This window comes from Melanotaenia boesemani, chromosome 7 (assembly GCF_017639745.1).
Source record: "Melanotaenia boesemani isolate fMelBoe1 chromosome 7, fMelBoe1.pri, whole genome shotgun sequence".
In the NCBI taxonomy this organism is placed as follows: Eukaryota; Metazoa; Chordata; class Actinopteri; order Atheriniformes; family Melanotaeniidae; genus Melanotaenia; species Melanotaenia boesemani.
In genome coordinates, this window is record NC_055688.1 from 13,806,821 (window position 1) to 13,816,025 (window position 9,205).

The following is a 9,205-nucleotide window of genomic DNA, read 5'->3' on the forward strand; positions in this document are numbered from 1 at the left end:
TCAGTCTATTGCATGGATTCATACGAGCACAGTAAAAAGTAAATATGAATTTCTCAAAGACTGCATGGCATCTCTTTTTTTTTTAATTCATAGTAAATTATGGAGAAACTGATCAAATAATTCAAAATAATACACTCGGAGAAAATTTTGTAAACTCTTAAAATCATTGACTCAGTTGATTATTTGTCTTTTTTGTTGTTTGTTTGTTTTGTTTTGTACAAAAGATGAATGAAGGGAGCAATAGAAATCTGAAAGTGGGCCCAAAACACCATCAACAGAGATGAGGAAGCATTTACACAGAAACCATCCGGCGGCGTGTGTCCTGGCAGGTCCGTCAGGTTTCCTGTGTCTTTGAATAACAGCCGATGAATGACACGTTACAGCAGTCAGATGACGCTTCAACGGTAGAATGCAGACGGTCTAAATAAAGAAGATTAAATTATCTTCGTGAGCTGGAAGATCCTCAAGAGAAGCCAGCATCACGTATTTTGACACAATTACCCTAACTTTCTTTTAATAATAAGCTGTAGCAGTTAATAATTCAGTCATGAAAATGAATGGAAATTCAAGTTTATTTAATAAATTACCAATAAATCATATCAATCTCACTTTATAGTCTAAACACAAGCAGCCAAAACAGTAAGCAGCAAGATGCTTGATACCGTTTCTGATTACAGCAAACTAATTTGTCTGCACTTGTAATTAATCTGTGAAAGCATTACGTTACAGCAACACACTTCCTCTTCAACCAGAGTTTTTTGGCTGTTTTACAGGTGGTTGATGCATCAATTTCCAGCGTGCGCTCTCTGTCTGCTGATGGTAGTGAAGATCACCTGTGTGTGCACCTGGCATGTAGAGACATGACGCGACGTAATTACATGTCATTATGAGAACAAGATAAGTAAAACCAGGCTGTTTAGTTCTTATAATAATAATAATAATAATAATAATCCTGCTCTAGAGGGAGGAGGACCTTAAATTACTTCTGTTGTGATGTGGTGCAAAATAATAGCAACCTAAATGATAAAAAAGGATAATATTTGAATATAAAATAATTGAATGAAAACATACATAAGATATTGAGTAATTATATAAAATAAAATAAACGTGATTATGATACAAGATACAAAGTTTGTTAAAAGGGAAAAATCACAATGACATTTGGCAGAGGTTACTTTAATCCTACTAGTGGTTTTTTATGTATGATAATGTTGAATTTGACAGTTACAGTGTTTTGGAGAAGATTTCAAAACACTGAGATACCAGGATAAAGCCAAAAATATTGTGATATCAGTTATAGCTCATATTGCCCAGCCCTAGGCCCAAGTCAACCCAACAATATTAATTTAAATTCATTGTACTCCAATTATAACATGTTTTAAATTAAATCAGTTATAATTTTTATGAATGTAATCTGACCTGACAGCTCAAAGTAGCACATGTCAAATTTATACAAAATACTAAAATGGAAGTTTTACTCTGAAAGACTTAAATTTCTCTGGTCTACATTTGGCCACAGACATTCAGTATTGATCCCTCTTTTACACTTGCAGAGACTCAGGAGTGATGGTGACAAGATGTCGTTAAAATAGTGTACCAACATTAAGGCTACATAACAACCACTTGGTAGGTAGCCTAATGCATGAAACAAGTATTAATTCACCATTCATTCATGTAGCAGCTCCATAACTCCAGAGTTTTACTGTCAGCCTATCCTACTGCTTTCTTCACAGACTCAGAACCACTGTTCATATGCCCATTTTTCCATAACAAAAAGAAAACTGTAATTTCTAACTTTGAAATACATAAAAAAAATAAAACAAGGCATGTATTCATCAGAAAAATATATCAGAAAAAATACTAGTACTGCATATTTAGCTCACTTTTTTGTTCAGTGCAGCATGAAGTCAATAGACATGGAGATAAAGATGAAGAGGCCACCTAACTTTATTCTGAACTGAATCAGTGATGTAATTGTGTCACATTTGAACAGTTCACTGTGTAACATTTTCAGAAGTAGCCAGTCTGATAAGGTTGCTTTATGTCACAGGTTTTAACTTGGCAGAAAGTGTAAAATTAAAAAAAAAAAAGTTGTTTGGTTTTTTCCCTATAAAATGTCCCCTTTACAAAGGAAAAAAAAACTCAACTGACCAACATTGCTTCAAACTCCCCTAAGTCAAGATGTGGCACTCAGTGATCAACACAAAGAGACAGAAAAAATCACTTAAATCTGCTGCTTATTTAGTCTTTTTTCAGGCAATTTGTGTGTGTGTGTGTGTGTGTGTGTGTGCATTTTCAATTATACCAGAAAAATAGAAAATGAGAAAAAATCCATCTTTTGCAGCCTATTGTACAGAATTTAAAAGTAACTGGCAACAGATTTAAAAAAAACTTAGAAGTTAATTGAATGCAAAACATGACTTAAAGTACATTGAATATTGCCTTTTCATTGTTATAAGTCATGGCAGTGGCTTCAAATGAATTATAATGCAAGTCCATTTCCATCTCCCTTAGGATAACAGCTCTGTCTGTCATCACCTTAAAACAGCTATAAGAAGGTGATAATATACCAGAGCTGTGGGCCTATCACTTGACTGTGGAGTCTTTTTCTGCTACTAAAAATACTGAAATTATGCAGCTTTACACTGAGACCTGATCTGTTAGTCCAAATGAACTTCATTAAGGCTAGGGGGATCCCCACAGTGAGAACACAAGGCTTTTCTGCTGCTAACCTCTCTCTCCCACTGTCACGTTCCCTGGCCTCTGGCCTGGACGTGTATGTGAATGTCTGCTGCATATCTGCAACCCTGCTCCTGGCCTGCGAGACCTTCGTTCCCTCCTGTATGGTGATTGGATGTCCTCGGTTCCACCTGCTCAGGGGAGCCCCGCCCCACTCATCTTACAGGACAGCACCGACACACTGCTTCCTCCTCGGCGACCAACCAGCGGGAGTACCGATCCTTAAAAGGGAGGCGGTGACGGTGATCAGGGCAGCTGTGTTCCTTCAGGCCCACAGTTCGCCAGTTTGGGACTTGTAATAGTAGTGGTTGGTTGATTGACGCTTAGCGGTTTGTAAGAGCATTCTTCTTCCCTTAGTTAGACATTTGAGTACTTGATTTGATTGTGATTCTGCGCTCGTTCTTTCTTTACTTTGTGTATTTTGGGTTTAGCAGACATCTTTTGTTGATTAATTGTTAGAGCAGTATTTTGGTTTATAGGAGTCTTTTGAGTTTGTGTTTATTAATTTAGTTTATTGTTTACCTCGATTGAGGACACCTTGAGTTAATATGTTTCTTTTGTTGTACTTGATGGCCTTAGATGCCTTGATTTATGTTGAACCCGTTTGTTGTTTGTAAATAAATAACTGTTATTATTTTATATTTCGTCTTATTTGTTTTGTTGACGACCCTATCTCCCCTGGTTCAACAAGTGGTCGTAACAAAGTGGGGGCTCGTCCGGGATCTTTTTTGTTTTGTGTATATGTGTGGGCGAGCGCATACTCGCAATTGTTAGTTTAGTGGATTCTGCACTGCGGAAGTACGTGGCTGACTTCAATATGGCTCCGTTTGAACTAGAGGAATTTAAGGAGGATCCGACCCTAGATCGTGTAAAACAGTGCAGGAAAGATGATTTGACTGTCCTGGCTGATTGTTATGACATCCCTGTTGGTAAAAAAATGTTGAAGCGTGAATTGAGGGAGTTGGTTGTGGCTGGACTAGTCGAAAGAGGCGTTCTGCGTGGTGTTGTGGCTGACTCTGCCTGTTTGCCTGCGGAGGCTGGTCCGTCTGAGGAGGCGGGACCTAGCAACGCTGAGCTCGAGTGTCAATTGGGCACAGCTGGTGGTGAGGAATCAACTCCGGAAGGTGAGGATAGGAAGACTCCACCTGTCACTCTCCCCAGGTTTGATCCGCTCATCTTAGAAAGTAGCTCAGTTTCCTCCCGGCTTGATGCCAGGTTGAGGGTACAACTAGAAAGGCTACGGCTGGAACATCAGCACAAGATGCAGCTCGAGATCCGCCGTATGGAGATCGAGGCTGATACGCAGGTTCGAATACGCCGTCTAGAGCTGGAAGCTCAGTCCCAGTCCACTTTAACCGCCCCTGATGTCCCTACAGGCTCGTCGGGTGGCTCAGACCTCTCTCACCCCTTTGACATTTCCAAATTTATTCCCTTTGTTCCTGCTTTTGGGGATGGCGAGGTTGACTGCTACTTTGCAGCTTTTGAGAAAATAGCCATAACTTTGCGGTGGCCTCAGGAATGGTGGGCCCTGCTTGTGCAGTGCAGACTGAAAGGGAAGGCTCAAGAGGTAGTAGCAGCGCTCCCTCTTTTGGACAGCCAGCGCTACGACAAGGTGAAGGCGGCGGTTCTAAAAGCTTATGAACTAGTACCTGAAGCCTATCGCCAACAATTCAGAAATTATCAGAAAAAGCAGTCCCAAACTTTTGTAGAGTTTGCACGCGAAAAGAGTGGTCTATTGGACCGTTGGTGCTCCTCTGCTGGTGTAAGCAGGTTGGAGACGTTCCGAGAGTTAATTCTATTAGAAGAATTTAAGAAGCAACTACCAGAAAGCGTGGTAGTTTATTTGAATGAACAGCGTGTGAGTACGTTGTCGGCGGCAGCCGTCATAGCTGATGAGTACGTACTGACACATAAGACTGTGTTTAAGCCGGTTGGTGAAACCCCGGCGGGAAGACATATGAAATCGGTTAACCTTCGCGTTCAGGATGAACGTGAGTGTTATTATTGTCATAGACCAGGGCATTTGATAAGCAACTGCCTGAAACTGAGAAATAAACAAGGACAATCACCTCCGAAAAGAAAAGGAGTGGGATTTGTAAAAAGCAGAAAAACGGGAAAGGAGGCTGATAAAGCTCTGGACCCCTGTTTTGCTCCGTTTATTACGGATGGTATTGTGGCGCTAACTGAGAATGTGGACGATCAAGTAACTGTCAAAGTGTTACGGGATACGGGAGCTTCCCAAACGCTCATTCGAGCAGATGCTCTACCCTTTTCAGATGACTCATACGCAGGGTATAGAGTCATGCTGCGTGGATTGAAGATGGGTTATGTACCCCGACCTGTGCATTTGGTACACATAAAAACCAATGTGGTTAGTGGCGTTTTTCCAATGGCTGTCTGTGATGTGTTGCCCATTGATGATGTCTCGATTCTCTTAGGAAATGATCTTGCAGGAGGCCGCGTCCTACCCGCTTTGGAGGTGATGGATGCCCCTGTGGTTCAGCCACCCATCTGTGTGGTAACCCGTGCTCAGTCACGTAAAAACACAAATTCGGATGATGAGGTTGTCGATTTGGCTGATAGTTTTCTGGCTGACTCTTTTTCAGAAGAAGGGAAACGAAAAGGAGAGGCTGAGGAAAGAACCCCCTGTCCTGATGTAAAAACTCAGGCGGAAGGACTGTACCCTGCCGCTTCTCCGCTGCCCCTTTCTCGGTCAGGTCTGTGTGCGGCGCAGAGGAAGGATCCCACGCTACAACAGTGTTTCAAGAAGGTGGTAAGCGCTGAGGAGTTAGCTGCAGTCAACAGTGGGTATTTTATTAGCACTGACGTGCTTATGCGACGTTGGTGCCCGGTTGCAGTTCCGGGAGAGGACTGGAATGTGGGTGAACAGATTGTGGTTCCAGCGCCGCTCCGACAGCACGTATTATGGTTGGCTCATGATGATCATTGGTCCGGTCACATGGGGATAAATAAAACTTACAAGCGTGTGTTGAGACAATTCTTTTGGCCTGGTGTAAAAAGAGATGTAGTTCGCTATGTTCAGAGCTGTCATGGGTGTCAGATCACCGGAAAGCCTAATCAGCGGATTCCGTGTGCCCCATTACACCCAATACCGGTAGTAAGCGAACCGTTTGAACGATTACTTATAGACTGTGTAGGACCTTTGCCACGAACTAAAACAGGTAACTGTTTTCTGCTAACGTTGATGTGTGCTACCACCAGATATCCGGAAGCCATACCTTTGCGCAGGATAACTGCCAGAGCGGTAACGAACGCTTTATTGAAATTCTTTTCCACGTTCGGGTTGCCGAGATTAGTGCAAACTGATCAGGGTAGCAACTTTACTTCGAGGCTGTTTAAACAGGTCTTAACAGACTTGCAAATTAAACACGTTACCAGTACAGCCTATCATCCAGAGAGCCAAGGCGCACTGGAAAGATGGCATCAGACACTTAAATCGATGTTAAGAAAGTATTGTTTAGAGAACACCAGAAACTGGGATGAAGGCATCCCTTTTGTGGTTTTTGCTGCTAGAGAAGCGCCTCAAGAGTCACTTGGATACAGTCCGGCAGAACTTATATTTGGATACTCGCTGCGGGGACCGTTGAAGGTTTTAAAAGAAACCCTGTTAGATAGTGATCTCTCGCCCGACACGAACGTATGCGAATACGTGAATTCCTTCCGAGCTAGACTAAAGAAGGCTCGTAGTTTAGCATCCGAGGCATTGAAAGTCGCTCAAGTAAAAATGAAGCGATATTATGACAGGAAGGCTGTAGTGCGGCACTTTACTGATGGCGATATGGTTTTAGCCATACTTCCAATCGCAGGAAATGCGTTGGAAGCGCGATTCTCGGGACCATATAAAGTTAAGAAACGTTTATCAGAAACGAATTATGTAATCGCTACGCCGGAAAGAAGACGAAAAACTAGGACATGTCACATAAATATGTTAAAGGCGTATGTATCCCGTGATGTGCCGGTTAATGCGGAACGCACTAGCAGGTTGCCAGATCCTGTCATTCCGGAAGTACAGTGTGGTGTCATAATAAGAGACCAGGAAGTCGCTCCGATCGAACGTCAGTGGTCGGAAACACTCGCTGCGAAGCTCACTCCTCGATTATGTAACTCTGAGATGTTACAGCACCTCCCACGTACATTAGACCATCTTTCACAAGACCAGAAACCTGAGTTGCTCGCGTTAGTTCAAAGATTTCCTCAGTTATTTCAGGACATTCCGACTCGAACCAGTGTCATTACACATGACATCGATGTAGGAAGTAACAGGCCTACTAAACAGCATCCCTACAGGTGTAGTGTTCCGAAACGACACTTGATGGCTCAGGAAACCGATTATTTGGTACAACATGGCTTTGCTCGTCACAGTAAAAGTCCATGGAGTTCGCCTTGCCTCATCGAGAGTAAACCGGATGGATCCCCTCGGTTTATCACGGATTATAGAAAAGTAAATGCCCTCACGGTAATGGATGCATATCCGATGCCGAGAGTGGATGACTGTGTAGACGCCATCGGATCTGCTCTGTTTGTAACCAAGCTAGATCTGTTAAAGGGCTATTGGCAAGTCCCTTTGACAGATAGAGCTTCGGAAATTTCCGCGTTTGTAACACCTGACAGTTTTCTGCAGTACACGGTAATGGCATTTGGAATGTGCAATGCACCGGCAACATTTCAACGTCTAGTCAACACCCTGTTTTCTGATCTTCCCTACTGTACTGCCTATCTGGATGATGTGGTAGTGTTTTCGGATACCTGGGAAGCACATCTGTCAGCGTTAGGAGAAGTATTTACGCGATTAGAGAAAGCCAATCTAACCTTAAACCTCGCTAAGTGCGAGTTCGGGAAAGCCACTGTTTCCTATCTTGGGAGACAAGTTGGACAAGGAAAGGTGCGTCCTTTTGAAGCAAAAATAGACGTCATTGACAGATTCCCACGACCGGTAGATAGGAAATCGCTCCGCCGTTTCTTGGGTATGGCGGGGTATTATAGAAACTTTTGCAGGAATTTCGCTACGGTTGTTGCGCCCTTGACTGCGTTAGTTAGTCCGAAACAAACATTTAAGTGGACCGATGAGTGCCAACACGCGTTCGCTAGTGCGAAGGCGCTTCTCAGACATGCTCCAGTGCTCGCTGCCCCGGATCTCACACAACCATTTACGCTTGAAATCGATGCAAGTGCTGTGGGAGCGGGAGCTGTTCTTCTGCAATCAGATCACAATGGAATTGATCACCCCGTTGGGTTCTACTCGCGGAAGTTCAACCGGGCCCAAATGCATTATTCCACCATCGAGAAGGAAACATTGTCACTGTTGCTGGCTCTGCAGCATTTTGCCGTATATGTGGGCTCCTCGTCTGCGCCGACCATAGTATATACGGATCACAACCCGTTAACATTCTTATCCCGAATGTATAATCAAAATCAAAGACTTATGCGGTGGGCCCTCATAGTCCAAGAATACACCTTGGAAATTCGCCACAAAAAGGGTTGTGAGAATGTTTGTGCTGATGCTTTGTCCCGTCTTGAAATGAATGGTGATGACGGTGATTAAAGAGTGATGTGGTGAATGAAAAAGGTGGATGAAGATAACACTGGAAAATCTGTTAATACCTGTATAGATTATATGGCTGACGTTTTCTTGTGTTTCAGTTTGAGAAAGTGTCGTGGGAGAATTTGTATTTTAAGGGGGGGAGTGTCACGTTCCCTGGCCTCTGGCCTGGACGTGTATGTGAATGTCTGCTGCATATCTGCAACCCTGCTCCTGGCCTGCGAGACCTTCGTTCCCTCCTGTATGGTGATTGGATGTCCTCGGTTCCACCTGCTCAGGGGAGCCCCGCCCCACTCATCTTACAGGACAGCACCGACACACTGCTTCCTCCTCGGCGACCAACCAGCGGGAGTACCGATCCTTAAAAGGGAGGCGGTGACGGTGATCAGGGCAGCTGTGTTCCTTCAGGCCCACAGTTCGCCAGTTTGGGACTTGTAATAGTAGTGGTTGGTTGATTGACGCTTAGCGGTTTGTAAGAGCATTCTTCTTCCCTTAGTTAGACATTTGAGTACTTGATTTGATTGTGATTCTGCGCTCGTTCTTTCTTTACTTTGTGTATTTTGGGTTTAGCAGACATCTTTTGTTGATTAATTGTTAGAGCAGTATTTTGGTTTATAGGAGTCTTTTGAGTTTGTGTTTATTAATTTAGTTTATTGTTTACCTCGATTGAGGACACCTTGAGTTAATTATGTTTCTTTTGTTGTACTTGATGGCCTTAGATGCCTTGATTTATGTTGAACCCGTTTGTTGTTTGTAAATAAATAACTGTTATTATTTTATATTTCGTCTTATTTGTTTTGTTGACGACCCTATCTCCCCTGGTTCAACAAGTGGTCGTAACACCCACTATCATACCAACACACATAGCATGCAGTCCTACTAAATGTCCAAGCTTCTTCTGGGGGG